The following is a 19,566-nucleotide window of genomic DNA, read 5'->3' as shown; positions in this document are numbered from 1 at the left end:
AGATTAGGCAAGAATAAGCAAAAAGAGACAGAAAAACTGGAAAACTACCTACGCTTGCAGGTGATATAACTAGATACCTACATACATACATACATACATACATACATACATACATACATAAATAAATGGATACCCAAAAAAAACTGAAGTGTAGTGCTACAATAAGAGAATTTAGAAAAGAACTAGGACTATAAAATTGACAAACATCAATAACTGCCATAAACAAACAATAAAAAAGAAGTAAAAATAAAAATGATAAAAAGTTATCCTTTCAAAGACCTCATTTACAATATTAACCAAAAAAAAGAAAATACCTAGGCAAACCTATACAAAGAAAGCTTAAGGGGTGCCTAGGTAGCTCAGTGGGTTAAAGCCTCTGCCTTCAGCTCAGTTCCTGATCCCAGGGTCCTGGGATTTAGCCCCACACTGAGCTCTCTGCTCAGCAGGAAGCCTGTTTTCCCTTCTCTCTCTCTGCCTCCCTCTCTGCCTGCCTCTCTGCGTACTTGTGATGTGTGTGTGTGTGTGTGTGTGTGTGTCAAATAAATAAATAAATAAAAATCTTAAAAAAAAAAAAAAAAGAAGAAGAAGAAGAAGAAGAAAGCTTAAAACTTCCCTGCAAGATTTAAAAACAGACCTGGAAGATGGAAAATGTCTCACTCTTGGTTACAGAAACAACATTATGTTATCAGTTCTTCCTAACTTATAAAATTAGTATCATCCTAATAAAAATAGCAAGTTTTGTTTTTATCTAGAGCTATAAAAGTTAAAAATAAAGTTCATAAAAATAAATAGAGGCCGTGGGACCCAGGCAGAGGCTGGGGTTGTATGTCAGAGAGTGAATCTGCTCCCCTCCTCCATGTGCTGCCACCATGCCAGAGAGCTGGGACAAGGACACATACCCCACCCCGAGATCTGGAGACCCTGCGCCATATGCCTGTGCCCACACCACAAATCTCACTGCCCAATCCCATAACCTATCTGACGAAGGCCTTCCACCTCCTCATGGACAGGCCGGTGAACCTAGCAAGAGTTTATAGAGCAGTGGCATGAGAAGAACAAGGTACCACTACTACCACCAGGAGTTCCGCCATGTGCCTGACATCACCAAGTCCCAGGAAAAGGATATCTTATGCATGTTTGAAGCAGAAATGCAATAGAGAAGAGACCGTAAAGTTGATCAAGAAATTGTCAACATTATCCAATAAAGGCTGGAAGGCCTGTCAGCAGAGGGAATGTGAGAGCTACAGGCAGAACTGTGCCAAGGAGCTGGCTCAGTTCACCCAGATGGCCAAGGCCTACCAGGACCACTACCACTATCATAAGGGGCCCATTATTCTGCCACAAAGTGCCTGGCAAAACAAAAGTAGTGGATGCTGTCTAAGAGAAAGGCAGCTAAAGAGACTACCACTGCCTAAAGCAGCTCCTTGAGCACCTTCACAAAACTAGTACTACTAAAAGGAAGAGTAATCAGAAACCTGTTTCTGTCATCATCTTTGGTCCCCAACCTGGACCTGTTGACCTTACTAGTCCCATCTCCCTTTAAATCCAGCTACAACTAAGCTCATAAGAGAAATAAACAAAAGAACCTATTTAAAAAAAAAAAAAGATAAATTCAAAAAAATAACCAGGAAACTGGGGAGGGAGAGGGAACAGTATGTGAGGAACAGAAAATGAAAGTGCCCTACTAGACAGTAAAAGAGATTTAAAGCCTCTTGAAATTAAATGTTAGGATACCAACACATGAACAAATGACCAAAAGAATAAAACTCAGTTAGAGACTCAAGAATATATCGAGGGGCACCTGGGTGGCTCAGTGGGTCAAAGCCTCTGCCTTTGGCTCAGGTCATGATCTCAGGGTCCCAGGATCAAGCCCCACATCGGGCTCTCTGCTCGGCAGGGAGCCTGTTTTCTCCTCTCTCTCTCTCTCTGCCTGCCTCTCTGCCTACTTGTGATCTGTCAAATAAATAAATAAAATCTTTAAAAAAAAAAAAAGAATATATTGAAATCTAATACATGATAAAACTGTTACCTCAAATCAGTATAAAATGGGAAGATGGACAGCCACTCAGAGAAAGAAAACTGTATCCATACTTCATATTATACTTTTTTTTTTTAAGATTTTATTTATTTATCAGAGAGAAAGAGAAAGAGAGCGAGGGAGCACAGGCAGACAGAATGGTAGGCAGAGGCAGAGGGAGAGGCAGGCTCCCCGCCGAGCAAGGAACCGGATATGTGGGCCTCTATCCCAGGACGCTGGGATCATGACCTGAGCCGAAGGCAGCTGCTCAACCAACTGAGCCACCAAGGCGTCCCTCATATTATACTTCTAAATAAAAGTCCAAATGGATCAGGGACTGAAATGTAAAAAGAAACAATGTAAATACTGAAAGAAAAAAGGAGTGAATACTTTCATACCCTGGCGTGGGGGAAAAAAACTACAGCTATTACTTGAATCTAAAAGAAAAAAGAGACTGATAAATTATACAAATTTTTTAAAGGCTGCATGGCAAACACCGTTAAGTCAAAAAACAAAGGGAAACGTAGGAAGTTTAAAACATATCACAGGGGTGCCTGGGTGGCTCAGTCGTGAAGCGTCTGCCTTCAGCTCAGGTCATCATTCCAGGGTTCTGGGATGGAGCCCCATCAGGCTCCCTGCTCATTGGGAAGCCTGCTTCTCCCTCTCCCACTCCCTCCACTCCACTGTTTGTGTTCCCTCTCTCACTGTCTCTGTCAAACAAAATCTTAAAAAAAAAAAATCACAGATATAAGGCTAATATCTCTAATATACAATTATTAAAAATTAAAGGAAAATAAGATGAATACTCAATTTTTTATAAAAGCAAAAGATACAGGGGCATCTGGGTGGCTCAGTCAGTTACGCATCTAACTCTTGATTTCAGCTCATGTCATGGTCTAAGGTTCTGTGCTGGATATGGAACCTGCTTAAGATTCTCTCTTTCTCTGCCTTTGCCCCTTCCCACCACCACACTCCCTCTTCAGAAGGGAAAAAAAAAAAAAAGGGGGGCAAGGGGAGCCTGAATGGCTCAACTGGTTGGGCATCTGCCTTCAGCTCAGGTCATGGTCTTGGGATCCTAGGATCAAGCCCTCCATCAACCTCCCTACTCAGCAGGGAGTCTGCTTCTCCCTCTCCCTCTGCCCCTGCCTCTGCTTCTCTACTCATGCTCTCTTTTTATCAAATAAATAAATAAAATCTTAAAAAAAAAAGGAGCAGCAGCAGCAAAAGACATAAACAGAAAAATTCACAAAAGGACTTAAACATATAGAAAGATACTTTCTGTCATTCGTAAGAAAATCCGTGCTTAAATTATGTACGAATCCAAAAAAACAGTTCAAAAAGAAGCCAGTATCCATCACCAGATGACCAGATAAGCAAAATATGGCATATACATACAATGGACCATTTTAGCTTTAAAAAGAAATTCTGGGGCGCCTGGGTGGCTCAGTGGGTTAAGCCGCTGCCTTCGGCTCAGGTCATGATCTCAGGGTCCTGGATTCGAGTCCCGCATCGGGCTCTCTGCTCAGCAGGGAGCCTGCTTCCCTCTCTCTCTCTCTGCTTGCCTCTCCATCTACTTGTGATTTCTCTCTGTCAAATAAATAAATAAAATCTTTAAAAAAAAAAAAAATTCTGACACATACTACAACATGGACAAACCTGGGTGACATTTTATCAAGTGAAATAAGCCAGTCACAAGAAGGCAAGCATAATGATTCCACTTACATGAGGTACCTACAACAGTTAAATTCATTGACAGAAAGCAGAATGGTGGTTGCCCAGGGCAGGTGGGCAGGGAATGGGGAGTTATTTAAAGGGTAGAGTTTTAGTCTGGGTTGATGTAGTGCTTTTTGAGGTGGATGGTGGTGAAAGCTACATAACAATGAGAATGTCATTGTGCCAGTGAACAATGGTTAAAACAGTAACTTTCATGCTGTATTTTACAATTTTTAAAGCTACAATGCTTACCTATCAAGACTAGCAAAAATCCAGTAATATGACAACATACTGTGTTAACAAAGATGAGAACAATAGGCACTCTTACACACTATGATGGGAATGCAGACCTGACACCACTCCTACCAAGGGGAATTTGGAAATCTAGAAAAACCATTATGTACCCTTCAACCAGACAATCCTACTTCTAGGAATCTACTGTGAAAAAAAATTCATAAATACAAAACAATATATGCATATAGTCATTAAATGTGACATTATTTGAAGTTGGGAAAACTTGGAAACATCCCATAAATCCATCAGTAAGGGACTTGATGAATACAGAAAGATATACACATAATAAAGTAATACAGAGCCATAAAAGACCTCTACATAATGATAAAAACAATCTTCAGGCTATAACATGAAAAAAGGAAGACACTAAACAACATATATAATAGGCTACCCTTTGCATATGGAGGAGAGGGGCAAGAATGAATATATATAATTTTACTAAGAAACACTGGAAAGATAAACCCCAAACTATTTTTTTAAAAACTACCAATAGATGGGGCACCTGGGTGGCTCAGTGGGTTGAGCCTCTGCCTTCGGCTCAGGTCATGATCTTAGGGTCCTGGAATCCAGCCCCACATGGGCTCTCTGCTCAGCAGGGAGCCTGCTTCCTCCTGTCTCTCTGCCTGCCTCTCTGCCTACTTGTAATCTCTCTCTCCGTTAAATAAAGCAATAAAAAATCTTAAAAAAAAAAAAATTACCAATAGGGGAAGGAAGGAATGAAATAGAAAGAAGGCAGCATTTTAAATGTATATCTTCAGTAAAAGTACTAACAGTGGGGCACATAGGTGGCTCAGGGGGTCAAGCATCGGACTCTTGATTTTGGCACAGATCATGCTCTCAGAGTCATCAGAGCGAGGTCTGGCTTGCACTGAGCATGGAGTCTGCTCCATGAGAAGGGGATTCTCTCCCTCCTTCTCCCTCTGCCTCTCTCTTCATGCTGTCCCTCTCTCTAAAATTAATTAATTCATTCATTTTTTTTAAAAAAGTACTACACAGAAACTTAAGGCTGAACCCAACAGTCAATTAGTAGTAATACTGACATTATTATTATTTTTTAAAACATTTTATTTAACATTTTATTTATTAGAGAGAGAGAAAGAACAGAGGGGAAGAGAAGAGGCAGAGGATGAGTGAGAAGCAGATTCCCCACTCAGCTCAGAGCCCAATATGGGACTCAATCCCAGGACCCCAAGATCATAACCTGAGTCCAAGGCAGACTACTTAACTGAATGAGCCACCCAGGTACTGCTGAAATTATTTTAATACATACAGTAAGCCAATACAAATATGTTAATACTTTAGAAATCAAGATTTTCCATGAGAAAAGAAGATAAAGTATAAAATCCAGTGAGTAAAATAAAAATCCACCATGTTAAATTTGAACCAGAAACTATATAACTGATTTTTTTCCCTCCCGAAAAGTGTGTGCTAGCTCTGTCCCCTGACGAAAATATATTCTAGGGGCACCTGAATGGCTCAGTCAGCTAAGTATCTGCCTTCAGTTCAGGTCATGATCCTGGAATGCACGAATTGAGCCCCAAGTCGGGGATCGAGCCCCACATCAGGCCTTCTGCTCAGCAGGGATCTGCTCCTCCCTCTGCCCCTCCCCTGCTTGTGCTTGCTCTTTCTCTAATAAATAAAAATCTTAAAAAAAAAAAAAAAAAGAAAAAGAAAAAGAAAACATATTCTCTGTGCACTAAAAAGTCCTAGAACCAATCACAACTCATTAACACTGAGTATACCCAGTAATCAGTCTACTTCCCACAAATAAAAACTAGCATTCGCTAAAGGAATGATGGATTCTAGGTCTGAAATAAGGCATCTATAAGAGAAGCCTGGGACAGTAGTTGGTGTTGACAGAAAGCAAGTTATCAAAGGTCAATAGGTCATATCAAAAGAATACTGAAGCCAAAAGAAAGGAATTCCCACAGGCCAAAGGTGGGACAATATGAACATCCAAAATATCAAAATAAGTGACAGAAACACAAGAATATATTTAAAAAGAAAAACACAAGCCATAATTTAAAACAAAACAAAACAAAAAACCCACACCTCACAGGAAGTAATAATAACCTCCTTTATCTGAAACCTGGCCTTAAAAAGAAAATTAAGTATTTACCCTGTCTATTAAGTGCATTTAAAAAAAACAGGATTACAGGGCGCCTGGGTGGCTCAGTGGGTTAAGCCGCTGCCTTCAGCTCAGGTCATGATCTCAGGGTCCTGGGATCGAGTCCCGCATCGGGCTCTCTGCTCAGCAGGGAGCCTGCTTCCCTTCCTCTCTCTCTGCCTGCCTCTGCCTACTTGTGATCTCGCTCTGTCAAATAAATAAATAAAATCTTTAAAAAATAAAAAATAAAAAATAAAATAAAATAAAAAAAAACAGGATTACAATGGAAACCAAATCACTGACAGTTATAAAAATATTAAAAGTAAACAAATTTGTGATGTGTGCTTTATTAGCACATTAAACAAATTCTGGTGGCAAGTCGAATAACTAACTACTATAATTCCAATATAGTGATGTGAGGGGTCTACAACAGCTGTCTTGTGATATGAAAATTCTCTAGTTTCTACTGATACCAAACTCAGACACTGCTAACACTTTAGGTTGTTGCCTGCCTACATTCATAACTGAAGCAGAGGTTAACTTTCAGTTATAGATCCTTACAAAAGGTCTTTTTCCCCAGAGTTCTAAGAGGAATGTTTACAGTAATACAGGCCTACCTAAAGAAACCAGAAATATCTCAAACAACCTAACCTTATACCTGAAAGGACTAGAAAAAGAACAAGGCCCAAAGTTTGAAGAAAGGAAAGAAATTCTAAAAGATCAGAGCAGAAACAAAATAAAGACTAAATATAAAAATATATAAAAAAGAGCTGGTTCTCTGAAAAAAATAAAACTGATAAACCTTTAGACAGACTAATCAAGAAAAAAGGACTTGAATCAAATCAAAAATGAAAGAGAAGTTACAGAACACCACAGAAATACAAAGGATTATAAAAGACTACTACAAAGAATCACATGCCAACAAATTTGGCAATCTACAAAGAACAGATAAATTCCTAGGAATACAGAAGAAAGAGAAAATTGAACAGACTGATTACTAGTAATGAAATTCAATCACTCATCAAAAAACTCCCCACAAATAAAGTCCAGGACCATGTGGCTTCATCAGTGAATTCTACGAAATAGTAAAAGAGGGGTGGGTGCCTGGCTGATTCTGTCAGTGGAGCATGCACCTCTTTAACTCTGCATCATGAGTTCAAGCCCCATGTTGGGCACAGAGATTACTTTAAAAAAATAAAAATAAAATAAAAAAGAATTAATACCTATTCTTGTCCAATTATTTCAAAACTAGAAGAGAAATGCGAGTTTCCAAATTCATTCTCTGAGGCCATCATTACCCTGACACCAAAACCAGATAAAGACACTACCAAAAACAAAACAAAAAAACACTACAGACCACTATCTCTAATGAATACAGACATAAAAACCCACAACAAAATATCAGCAAACTGAACCCAACAATATATTCTAAAATAATCACCACAATCAACTGGGCTTTATTCCTGGGATGCGAACATGGTTTAATATTCATGATACAACACCACATTATCAAGTATAAAAACAACCACAGTATCATCTGAACAGATGCAGAAAAAGCATTTAACAAAGTATAAAATCCACTCACAATAAAAACCCTCAACAAAGTAGGTTTAGAAAAAACATACCTCAACATAATAAAAGTCACAAATGACAAACCCACACACAGCTAATATCATACTCAAGGGTGAAAAGCCTTAAAAACCTTTCCTCTAAGATTAGGAACAAAACAAGATGTCTGCTCTTGCCATTTTTACTCAAAACAGTGCTGGAAGCCCCAGCCACAGCAATCAGACAAGAAAAAAAAATAATAATAAAATAAAATAAAAGGCATTCAAACTGGTAAGAAAAAAGTAAAACTGTCACTATTTGCAGATGACATGATACTATAAAAATCTCATCTAAAATCCTAAATACCCTCCCAAAAAACTGTTAGAACATGAAATGAACTTGGTAAAGCTTCAGGATACAAAACTGCTGTTTCTATCCACTAATAACAAGCTATCAGAAAGACAAAGTAAGAAAACAATCTCACTAACAATTCCAAAAAGAATAAAAATACCTAGCAATAAATCTCACCAAAGGGATGCCTGTTTAAACCACTGCCTTCGGCTCTGGTAGTGATCCCAGGGTCCTAGGATCAAGTCCCGTATCAGGCTCCTCACTGGGCATGGAGCCTGCTTCTCTCTCTGCCTCTGCCTGCCACTCTGCCTGCTTGTGCATGCGCGTTATCTCGCTCTCTCTCTCTTTCTCTCTCTGTCTGTCTGTCTGTCTCTCTCTCTCTCTGACAAATAAATAAATAAATAAAATCTTTTAAATACATACATACATACATACATAAATCTATCTCACCAAGAATGGAAAGACCTGTATGCTGAAAACTAGAAGACACTAATGAAAGAAACTGAAGACACAAATAAATGGAAAGATTTATCATGCACTAAAGGATTGGAAAATTAGTATTATTAAAATACCCACACTACACAAAGAGGTACAGATTTAATGCAGTCCTTATGAAAATACCAACAGTATTTTTCACGGAACTAAACAAACAAACAAAAAATCCTAAAAGTCATATGAAACTACAAAAAGACTAGAACAATCTTGAGAATCTAGAACAATTCTCAAGCAATCTTGAGAAAAAAGAAGGAAGATGAAGGCACCACAATCCCAGATTTCAAACTATACTACAAGCTATAATAATCACAACAGTATGATACTAGCACATCAATCAATGGAAGAGGACTGAGAGAGAGTCCAGAAATAAACCCACGACTTTAAGGTCAATCTCACTGCATCTCTGTCAAATAAATAAATAAAACCTAAAAAAAAAAAAAGGAAAGAAAGAATGTACCATAGGAAAAACAGTCTCTTCAATAATTGGGTGTGTGAAAACTAGACATTACATGCACAAGAATGAAGCTGGACCACTTTCTTACACCATACACAAAAATGAACTCAAAACAGATTAAAGATATAAATGTAAATCCTGAAACCATAAAACTCCTAAAGAAAATATAGTAAACTCATAGGCGGCAGCCTTAACATTTTTCTGGATATGTCTACTGAGGCAAGGGGGGGAAAAGCAAACAAAATAGGGACTACACCAAACTAAAAAGCTTTTGCACAGCGAAGGAAACCATCATCACAAGGAAAGGCAATCTGCTGAATGGAAGATATTCAGAAATCATGTATCTGATAAGGGGTTAATATCCAAAATATAGAAAGAACTCAAAACAACATCAAAATAATAACCATAATCTGCTTAAAAACAGGCAAAGGGCCTGAACATTTTTTAAAAGAAGACATACAGATGGCAAACAGATACATGAAAAGGTGTTCAACTTCAGTAATCACCAGGATCATCCAAATCAAAACCATGAGAAATTACATCACATCAGTCAAACTGGCTAGTGTCAAAAAGACAAGATATAACAAATACTTGACAAGGATATGGAGAGAAATGAACCCTCATACGCTGTTGGTGGAAATGTAAACTGGTTACAGCCACTCTTTTTTTTTTTTTTAAGATTTTATTTATTTGTCAGAGACAGAGGGAGAGAGAGGGAGCGAGCACACGCAGACAGAGAGGCAGGCAGAGGCAGAGGGAGAAGCAGGCTCCCCGCCGAGCAAGGAGCCCAATGTGGGACTCGATCCCAGGACCCTGGGATCATGACCTGAGCAGAAGGCAGCTGCTTAACCAACTGAGCCACCCAGGCAAAACAGTATGGAGGTTCCTCAAAAAACTAAAAATAGAATTATCATACAATTCAGTAATTCCACTTCTGGAATTTTGCCTAAAAATAAGGAAAACACTAATTTGAAAAGATATATGCATCCCTATGTTTATTGCAGCATTATTTACAACAGCCAGGATATGGAAGCAATCCAAGTGTCCAACAGCAGAATGATAGAGATGGCATATATACACAATATTATTCAGTCACAGAAAAGAATAAAATCTTGCCCTTCACAAAATGAATGGGCCTAGAAGGTATGCTAAGTGAAATAAGTCAAAGACAAATACTGTATTTCATTTATGAGTGGAATCTATAAAACAAACCAACAATAACAACAGAAAACAGAAAACGACTCATAAGGAACAAACTGGTGGTTGTTAGAGGGGAGGAGGGTGTGGGATGGATGAATAGCAATTAAGAAGTACAAACTTCCCATTATAAATAAGTAACTCCAAAGGATAAAAAAGATAGCATAGGGTACATAGTAACACTGCAATAACCTTGTATTATGACAAATGACAAATACACTTACTGTGGTGAGCATTTTGTATGTAAGTAATATATGTCAACTCTTGTTTCAATTTTTTTATTTTTAAAGAAATTCTTTTTTCCCCATTCAAGTGTCTTATCCTGAATTCTACCATTGACTCCAGAATAAGAATCCCACTCCCTAAGAACTTGGATACCAGCCTCAAACCCCAAAAACCTCTGTTAGAACCCAATCCTAGTAATAAATTCAATCTACATCCAATTCTTCCTTAATATGGGGGGACTCCAATCCCAAGCCTCCCTCCTTTTCCTCACATCAGCCCCCTCCATTTTTACCCTCACCTCCAGTAAGCACACAATCGTTTACTGAGCACTCACATGCCAAATATTATTCTAAATACTAAACATGCAGTAACTCATTTACACCTCCATAATAACCTTCTGAGGTACTATGATTATTCCCAATTCAAAAATAGGGAAAACGAGCCAAGAATACACCACTTCAACTACACCCTTGCTAATTTCCTAAGTACATTTTCTATTTTTCTTCCACTGCATTTGCCTAGCAAAACTCAACCCAGACAATGCAACTGTCCACTGTCTCCTTTTCTGAACTCCTAGTGGGGGAAAAATACCTTGCAATCTTCATACAACTTCAACTAAGTCATCAATGATACCTGGCAAATCCCTCCATAAGCTTCCCTCATCAAAGCTCTGACCATTCCCTATGGCTGCTGTTTCAAAATTCCATTCTCCTCAAATCTCTTATGTTTACATTTATGCTTCCGTTTTATGAAACAGATGACTTCATAAGAGGTAAATGCCATCTGATACGAATGGCCTCAACTTCTAGCAATGAACCAAACCAATAAACTCAACTTTGTCCATCCTCATTCTTTTGTCTGGTTACAACAGAAAAACTGCCTAAGGCTCACACATTACCCAGGCTCCGCCATCTCAAGAAGTACCTTTCCTCAGGGCCCTTGGGTGGCTCAGTAGTTAAGTGGCTGCCTTTGGCTCAGGTCGGGATACTGGGATAGTCTCACAGCAGACTCCCTGCTCTACAGGGAGCCTGCTTCTCCCTCTCCTGCTCCCCCTGCTTGTGTTCCCTCTCCGGCTGTGTTTCTCTGTCAAATAAATAAAATTAAAAAAAAAAAAAAGTACCTTTCCTCACAATTCCAGTAGTTCTAAAGTATCTTAAACCTCTTACCTTCCTATTGATATGCAAACATCCTCAGACGGGCCTGCTAGGAAGGCATGGACCAGTCCTGCCCTACATCCTCTCCATTCACCACAAACTCCTTCAAACTACAGGTGACGACCCCAGGTGCCTGGGTGGCTCAGTCCATTAAACCCCTGCCTTCCACTCAGGTCACAGCCCCAGATGGGATAGAGCCCCACAGGCCCCAAGTCAGGCTCTCTGCTCAGCAGGGAGCCTGCTTCTCCCTCTCCATCCACCACCCCCACGCTCGCTCACTCCCTTTCTCTCTCTCTCAAATAAACAAACAAAACAAAACTACAGCTGGGGCGCCTGGGTGGCTCAGTGGGTTAAAGCCTCTGCTTTCGGCTCAGGTCATGATCCCAGGGTCCTGGGATCAAGCCCCATATTGGGCTCCCTGCTCTGAGGGGAGCCTGCTTCTTTCTCTCCAGCTCCCCCCATGCTTGTGTGCCTGCTCTTTGTCAAATAAATAAATATTTTAAAAATAGGTAAATAAATAAAAACTTAAAAAAATAAAAAGTGTTTTCAAATAGAAGTATACAAGTGAAAATTAAAGTCTCCACCCTCCCCTTCCATTCTCACCCAGTCCTTCAAGGGCAACTTACTATTAACATTTCAAACATATCCTCCCAAAATCCTTTTTTTCCTCAATATGCACATAGTCAGAGTCTGCCATATACCAAGTGCCTACTATATGCTAAAACTGGGCTAAGCATTTAGTGGTACACGAAGTCTAACCCTTAGAAGACTTTTATAAAGTACGCATTACTGTTCCATTTTCGCAAGATAGTGAAACGGAGGCTCATGGGAATTACGGAACCTACCACAGTCACTGATGGCAAAGCACAAGTGAAACTGGTCTCTCTAGCTCCAAAACCCTGGCTCTATTATTCTTGCCTTCCAAGACCTATTTGTTTAGTGGGTAATCTAGGTGTGCTTCACTTGAGCCCCATGAAAGTGAAAGAAAATACTAGCGTAACCCCTCCCCCCCCCCAAGTTTCAGTTACCCATGTTCAGACAATCCTTCTCACTTTATTGTCAGGTCAACAGTAGTCTAATACTGCGTCACAATGTCCCTACTCATCTCCCTCACTTCATCTCCGCATGTAGGCATTTTATCATCTCATCATCAAAAGAAGGGGTGAGTACAGTTAGACATTTTGAGAAAGAGAAAGACCACATTCACATAACTTTTACTACAGGATACTGTTTTAACTGCTTAATTATTAGCTGGTAATCTCTTACTGTGCTTCATTTATAAATTAAACATTACCATAAATATGCATGTACAGGAAAAAACTCATACACACACGCACACACACACACACAGAGAAGAGGGTTAGGTTTTATTCAGGGTTTCAGGCCTCCACTGAGGGTCTTGGAACTTGCTCAGCGTTGTTCAGTCCCTGTGTTTAACGGAGGACTATTGTACTCACTTTTGTTTCCACACTTGCCACTGATCACTTCAAACCGAAAACACAAAACTAAGTGTGAGGACAAACTGACTTCCTCTCAAAAAAAAAAGAATTTTTTTTTAACAGATCCTTCGCAAAATGTACACTCATTTGACCAGTGAAGTTTTAAAAAAATGTATTTAACAGCAGATTATTAAGAAAAACCTAACTATAAAATAAACACAACACAAGAACAATTCAGTTTGCAATGTTTGTTTTCACATATATAAATTACCTCAGAATAACCTAGGAAAATACTATCATTTTACATTTGAAAAATCTGAAGTTCAGTTGGCTGGCTCAGTTGGTGGAGCAGGCAACTCTTGATCTCAGTGTAGTAGGTCCAAGACACACGCTGGGTATAGATTAAAGATAAAATCGTTTTAAAAAGAAAGAAAAGAAAAATCTGAAGTTTAGAGGAAAAATATACCCATGTTCACACTGCGGAACCAGCACACATCTAACTAAAGCCCAGTGCTGGGACCCTACAGTGCTTTCACCACTACATCACACTGGCAGTATTCTAAGTTGAGGACATTTTGAAAAGTATATACAGTAGTGAAAGCATGTTAAGCTTTCTACCAAGTCACCATAAAACATTTGTTTATTAGATATTGGTTTGTGTGTGATTTTCTAGTAGTAAATCAATCTCATCTGGGAGACAGAAACACAAAGTTACATACAATAAAACCTAATTTTTAATTCTTAAAACGGGAAAATATAATTTGAATTCAAGAAACATCTCCTGAGTGCCAAAACATTGCTAAGCAGAGGTTAAGATAAGACAGAAGGCACAGCATGGAAATAATATTATAATTCAATATGAATACTAATATGAATAAAACAGCAACCTTTCATTCCTTTTCTCCAAAAACATGTTGCTATGAACTGAACTGTATACCCCAAAAATTCATTTTATTTTGAAGCCCTAGCCCCCATGTGATGTTACTGTAGATGGGGTCTTTGACCGATAATTAAGTTTAGATTTAGTCAGGAGTGTGGGGCCCTCATCAGAAGAGACACCACAGATATTGCTGCGCCTCTCTGCCATGTGAGGACATTGAGAGAGGAATCTCACCAGAGTCCAATCAAATCTTCAGACTTCCTGCCTCCAGAACTGTGAGAAACCTTCCTCAAACCAATTCTCAGGGCACGTGGGCAGCTCAGTCAGTTAAGTGTCTGCCTTCTGCTCAGGTCATGATCACAGGGTCCTAGGATCAAACCCCACTTGGGCTCCCTGCTCAGTGGGGAGTCTGCTTCTCCCTCTGCTCTGCCCCCTTAAGCTCAAGCATGTATTATTTTCTACGTCTTTTTCACAAGGAGCACAGACTTGTACAAGAAAATAATCAGGATAGTATTACTATCCTAATAGTTCCTTAAACCAATCATCTTCTTTCCTCTAAGCTTTAATGGTAATTAAATCCTATTACTTCTATAAAAATTACCTTTCTGATCAAGACTGTGCTCTCAGTATCGAAGATCCAGGCACTAAATACCACAAATTTTAATAACCTCAAACCCATTAGCAATATTCCTGCCTCCGGCTTCTCCATCTACTGATTCTTTCTTCACTTAAAGGAACCGCCTTTCTTAAAATTCAGTTTACAGCATTACTTTTATCTTTAAAACCTCCAACTGCCACCAGTATCATTTCAACTTACGTTTAAAGGTCACACTATACTAATTACTTTTTGTGTTCCCTATTCCACACAAACTACTCCTTGTAACTTCTCATTATTAGACAACTGATTTTCTTCTTTAGCTGTGTAAAGTAACATCAGTGACAAGCTACATCTCATTCAATATTCTGCTCAAAAGTGTTCCCTACCATTTCCAACATTCTTCTCTGGGCACACCCCCCTCAACTGAAGGTCTTCTTTACCCCCACTCCCCACAGCACTCAGCATCCCCACACTCTATACCGGTGATAAAGGAATCACTTTTCCTTTCCTAATTAAAATCTGGACAACAGCCCACAGGAGGAACTCCTCCCTTCAAAGGAATTGTCTTACTAGCTACTAAGATGGTAACATGTTTTTCAACATAGGAATAAGAAAAGGCTGCCACTGTTCCACAAACCAAGCAAAAGCATCACCCAAAATGTGATCTAGGAAATCCGGAGGTTAGAGAAGAGTCACTTCACACAATGAACAGAGAAAGAAACCACATAAAAAAAACAAACTCTAGACCTTCAATTCAATGCAATTCTACTGAAGGTTAAGTAAACTTTCTAGTAACAAAGTTTATAATCACATCTACAAAGCTACAGGGAAAATAAAGCCATGATGACAAAGGGTAATGTGCACTCACTGGAGAAGATGGGTGGATGGAGGAAACGGAGACCTAAGAGCTGAGGGGACACAATTCCCAAAGGAGGAGAATATACTGACCTGGGGAAGGGGGTTAATTTTAAGTAGAAGCCCCTCCCCTTGTAACAGAAAGGAGTGGTAGATAAAGGTAGATGGGGGAAGAGAGGTAAAGGAAGACTCTTTATGCAGACTCAGAGCAAGGAAGGAGTAAAACAAGAGACTTTAAGGGAGTGGTGAACATTTTAAACAGTCACTGGGGAGAATCAATCTAGGGGAGAATAAGTGAGGACCAGAAGTAAGGCAGTCACCTTGAAAATGGGAGAGGAGAAGACAAATTCAAAAAATGCAGACTGAGTTACCTACTGGATGTGGACAGTGAAAGAGAAGGCTATGGAGTGTGACCTAAGCAACTGTGCGGCTGGAGGAGAAAGGACTATGACAAGGAGTACAGGAACAATCTTAGGGGAAAGATGCAGCTCCAAATCTCCATTTCCAGAAACCCAGACTTGCAAGTGCCTACTGAAGTACTAAGGTAAACACACATAAGGTTAAGTATAAATAATTGGATACTGGACCTCTCTTTCTGATTCTTAATTTCCTTTCTCTCTTTTTTTTTTTCCTCCTGAATTTCCTTCCCAACCCAGGACAAATCAGCAGTTTATATAAAGACAAGTCAACACCTTCCCAACCCAGGACAAATCAGCAGTTTATATAAAGACAAGTCAACAGACTTTAGGATACTGTCCAAATCAGACTTCTGAGCTCCTTTCAAGGGCTCTAAACTTTTAGGCAGATCGATGGGTTTTTTAACCCATTTTCAAAAACCTACAGCTTGAACAAAGCTGAAGGATTCACAATTACTGTTTTCAAAACTTACTACAAAGCTACAATAACCAAAACAAGTGCTACTATCATAAGAACATACACACCCATGGACTACAATAGGGCCCAGAAATAAATCCTTGAGTGTATGGTCCTGAGATTTTTGACAAGCACCCCGCATTCAATGGAGAAAGAACAATCTTGTCAGCAAATGCTGCTGACATAACTGGGTATCCATATGCAAAAGAATGAAGTTAGACCCTTACTTTATACCATACACAAAAACTAACTCAAAATGATCAAAGACCTAAACAAGAGAGTTAAAACTATAAAGCTAATGGAAGGAAACACAGCAGAAAAGCTTCAAGACATTAAATTTTGAAATGACTTCTTGGATATTCCACCAAAAGCATAGGCAACAAAAGAAAAAAAAAATAAAGCAGACTTAATCAAAGTTAAAAACTTGTAGATCAAAGGACACTACCAACATAGTAAAAAGAAACCTACATAATAGGTTTCTGCAAATCATGTATTTACTAAGGGATTAATACCCAGAATATATAAAGAACCTCTACATCTCAAAAACAAAACAAACGGATTTTTAAAAATATATAAAGAACCTCTAAATCTCAAAAACAAAACAAACGGATTTTAAAAAACAGGCAAAAGGGGGCACCTGGGTGACTCAGTCAGTTAGACATCTGCCTTTGGCAGGGGTCATGATCCCAGCATCCTGGAATTGAGCCCTGAGCTGGGCTCCCTGCTCAGCAGGAAGTCTGCTTCTCCCACTTCCTCTGCTGCTCGCCTGGTTGTGCTCTATCCCTCTCCCCCTCATTCTCTGTCAAATAAATAAAATCTTTAAAAAATAAAAGCAAAAAATAAAAACCAGCAAAAGACTGGCAATAGCTAAAAAGCAGAAACAACCAAAATGCCCATGACCAAATGAATGGATAAACAAATGCAGTACATACATATAACGGAGTAAGATTAGCCATAGAAAGGAATAAAATTTTCAATACACACTATATGAACAAGTGTGAAAATACTACGCTAAGTGAAACAGACACAGAAAGACAAACACATGACTTCACTTGTACATGGTACCCAGGATAGTCAAATTCAGAGATAAAAGAAGTAGAATACAGATCTTCCTCAACTTACATATAACAAACCCCAAGTTGAAAATATAATTGTAAGCTAAAAATGCATTTAATACACCTAAACTTATCGAACACCTAAACTTACCCAGAACACTTAAAATTGGCCTTTAATTGGGCAAAACTACTAACACAAGGCCCATTTTATAATAAAGTATTCAGTATCTCATGAAATTTATTGAAAACTGTTCTGAAAGTGAAAAAACAGAATGGTTGTATGGGTTCAGAATAGTTCGAAGTATATACAGTTGTTTACCCTGGTGACCACAGGGCTAACTGGCAGCTGCTGCTCACTATCCTCTGCCCAGTGTAAAGGGAGAGTATCACCAGCCACATCGCTAGCCTGGGAAAAGATCGAAATTCAAAGTGCGGTTTCTACTGAATGCATATCCCTTCCACATCATCATAAAATCAAAAAAATTTAAGTCACACCACTGCAAGTTGGGGATTATCCGTAGTGGTGCCAGAGGCCAGGCGAAGGGGGAAACGAGTTAGTGTTTAATGGGTATAGACTGGAACAATGAAAAAGTTCTACAGATGGTTAGTGCTGACGGTTGTACCATCACAACAATCTGAATGTCCTTCATGCCACTGAATTATACACTTTAAAAGGGTTCAAATCAAAAATTTTGTGACATATATTTTGCCACAATAAAAAAAAAAATTAAAAATCAAGAACCTACAGCTTTCCTTTTACTCTTTCACACCTATCATTCACAATTAAGACTATGGAGACTATGGAATTGAACCATTTTAATGTTTCTAGCCCAGCAGTCAGGACACTGCCAGGTTCATACAAGATCTTCAACTATTTGAGAACGAGAGATGGATGGATGATGGATAGACAGATTACTTTAAATTCAAACTTACACACAAAAATTTCTAAAAAGATCCAGTATTTTATGAAAATCACTCCAATTTATGTTAAAACAATTTTCTAATTTAAAATATTATAGGTGCATGGGACACCTGGTTGAGATGCCTCCTTAAAAGATTATCTGTGACAATCAAAAGAAAGTTAATCCCAAAAGCAATTCCCAGTCAGCTTCAAACTCCTTCGTGAATAGAATGCTGTTGCAAGCCCCAGATCCCCCTCCTCTCCTAGAATGGAATGCCCATCCTTCTGTAAGTAGTGGAATGCCCAGCTCAACTCCCCTCTGCTCCTGACACCCTCCTGGACAGCCTCAGCCTAATTCGCTACTTCCTCGGAACTAAAAATGCACTATCTCCACTACCCAACTGGCACTCAGGATGGTGCCGGTACCTTAATTCACACGTTTTGTTCCTCCAGTACTAGACTATAAACTTGTGAAGACCAAGACTTTTCTTGTTACTTTACTCCTAAACTCATTAACAAAAAGCCTCGTACGAAGTACAATTTTGTAATCTAGTGCAACTTTGGAAATTGCTGTTCCCACTTCTCCCTACTCTCAGCCCCCTCAGGGAAAGGGCCTTGGTAGCCAAACAATCTACAGTGAGGAAAAAAAATGAAAAATAAATTAAAAGACAGGAAGGAAATAGGAAAACCTTTTTCAATGAAATAAAATACCAAAGAAAGGACTGTGGGCCAATACCTTCTCCAGAGAACCCAGCCCTACCATCCTAAAGAGAAGGTCCTGGCTTTGAAGTCAGGGAGCAAGAACTCCCCGGGGGCGGGGCGGAGGGGGGGCATCAAAAACCCCAGTAGGACCACAGAAAGGTGGGAAAAACGGTGATCACAAGGGTTAGAAGAGGAATGTTCTACTCAACCAAGCAGATGAAGTACAAGAAGATCAAGAAACAATAAAAATAGGGAAATATTAAATAATTATCAATACCACTATAAATTTTAAGTCACTTCTGAAGGCTAGGTAATTACCCATTTGCAATTGTTCGGCACTTTGCAGGTTTATTTTGTTTTCTTTTTTTCTAAGATTTTATTTATTTATTTGACAGAGAAAGTACAAGCAGGCAGAGCAGCAGCAGGAGAGGGAGAAGCAGGGTCCCCAATGAGCAGGGAGCCAGACGTGGGGCTCGATCCCAGGACCCTGGGATCATGACCTGAGCCCAAGGCAGCAGCTTAATCAACTGAGCCACCAAAGCACCCACTTTGCAGTTTTCAAAGCACTTACACATATGCCACTTCACTGGGTCCCTATAATCTATAGGTTATGGAACAGCCCACAAATGTAGGCCCATTTTGCCCAGGGGAAAACTGAGGGTCTAAGAATTCAAATCATTTATCCTAGTTTTTCTAACTAGTCAAGGG

At 39.2% G+C, this 19,566-nt stretch overlaps 2 protein-coding genes and 1 pseudogene across 3 annotated transcripts in view; 2 read left to right on the top strand and 1 right to left on the bottom strand.

Moving 5' to 3' along the window:
- Positions 1–19,566, top strand: part of SUB1 (SUB1 regulator of transcription) — a 484,727-nt gene that overhangs the window by 132,100 nt on the left and 333,061 nt on the right. The gene's annotated exons all lie outside the window — the stretch shown is intronic.
- The window catches only part of GOLPH3 (golgi phosphoprotein 3), a 60,635-nt gene that overhangs the window by 29,275 nt on the left and 11,794 nt on the right, over positions 1–19,566 (bottom strand). The gene's annotated exons all lie outside the window — the stretch shown is intronic.
- Positions 870–1,415, top strand: LOC309861511 (NADH dehydrogenase [ubiquinone] 1 beta subcomplex subunit 10 pseudogene; annotated as a pseudogene). Its single transcript has one exon. The product of its transcript is annotated as an NADH dehydrogenase [ubiquinone] 1 beta subcomplex subunit 10 pseudogene (transcript).

This window comes from Mustela nivalis (genome assembly GCF_964662115.1).
Source record: "Mustela nivalis genome assembly, chromosome: 3".
In the NCBI taxonomy this organism is placed as follows: domain Eukaryota; kingdom Metazoa; phylum Chordata; class Mammalia; order Carnivora; family Mustelidae; genus Mustela; species Mustela nivalis.
The sequence above is the reverse complement of the archived record's forward strand: the minus strand, read 5'-3'. Positions and strand labels throughout refer to the sequence as shown.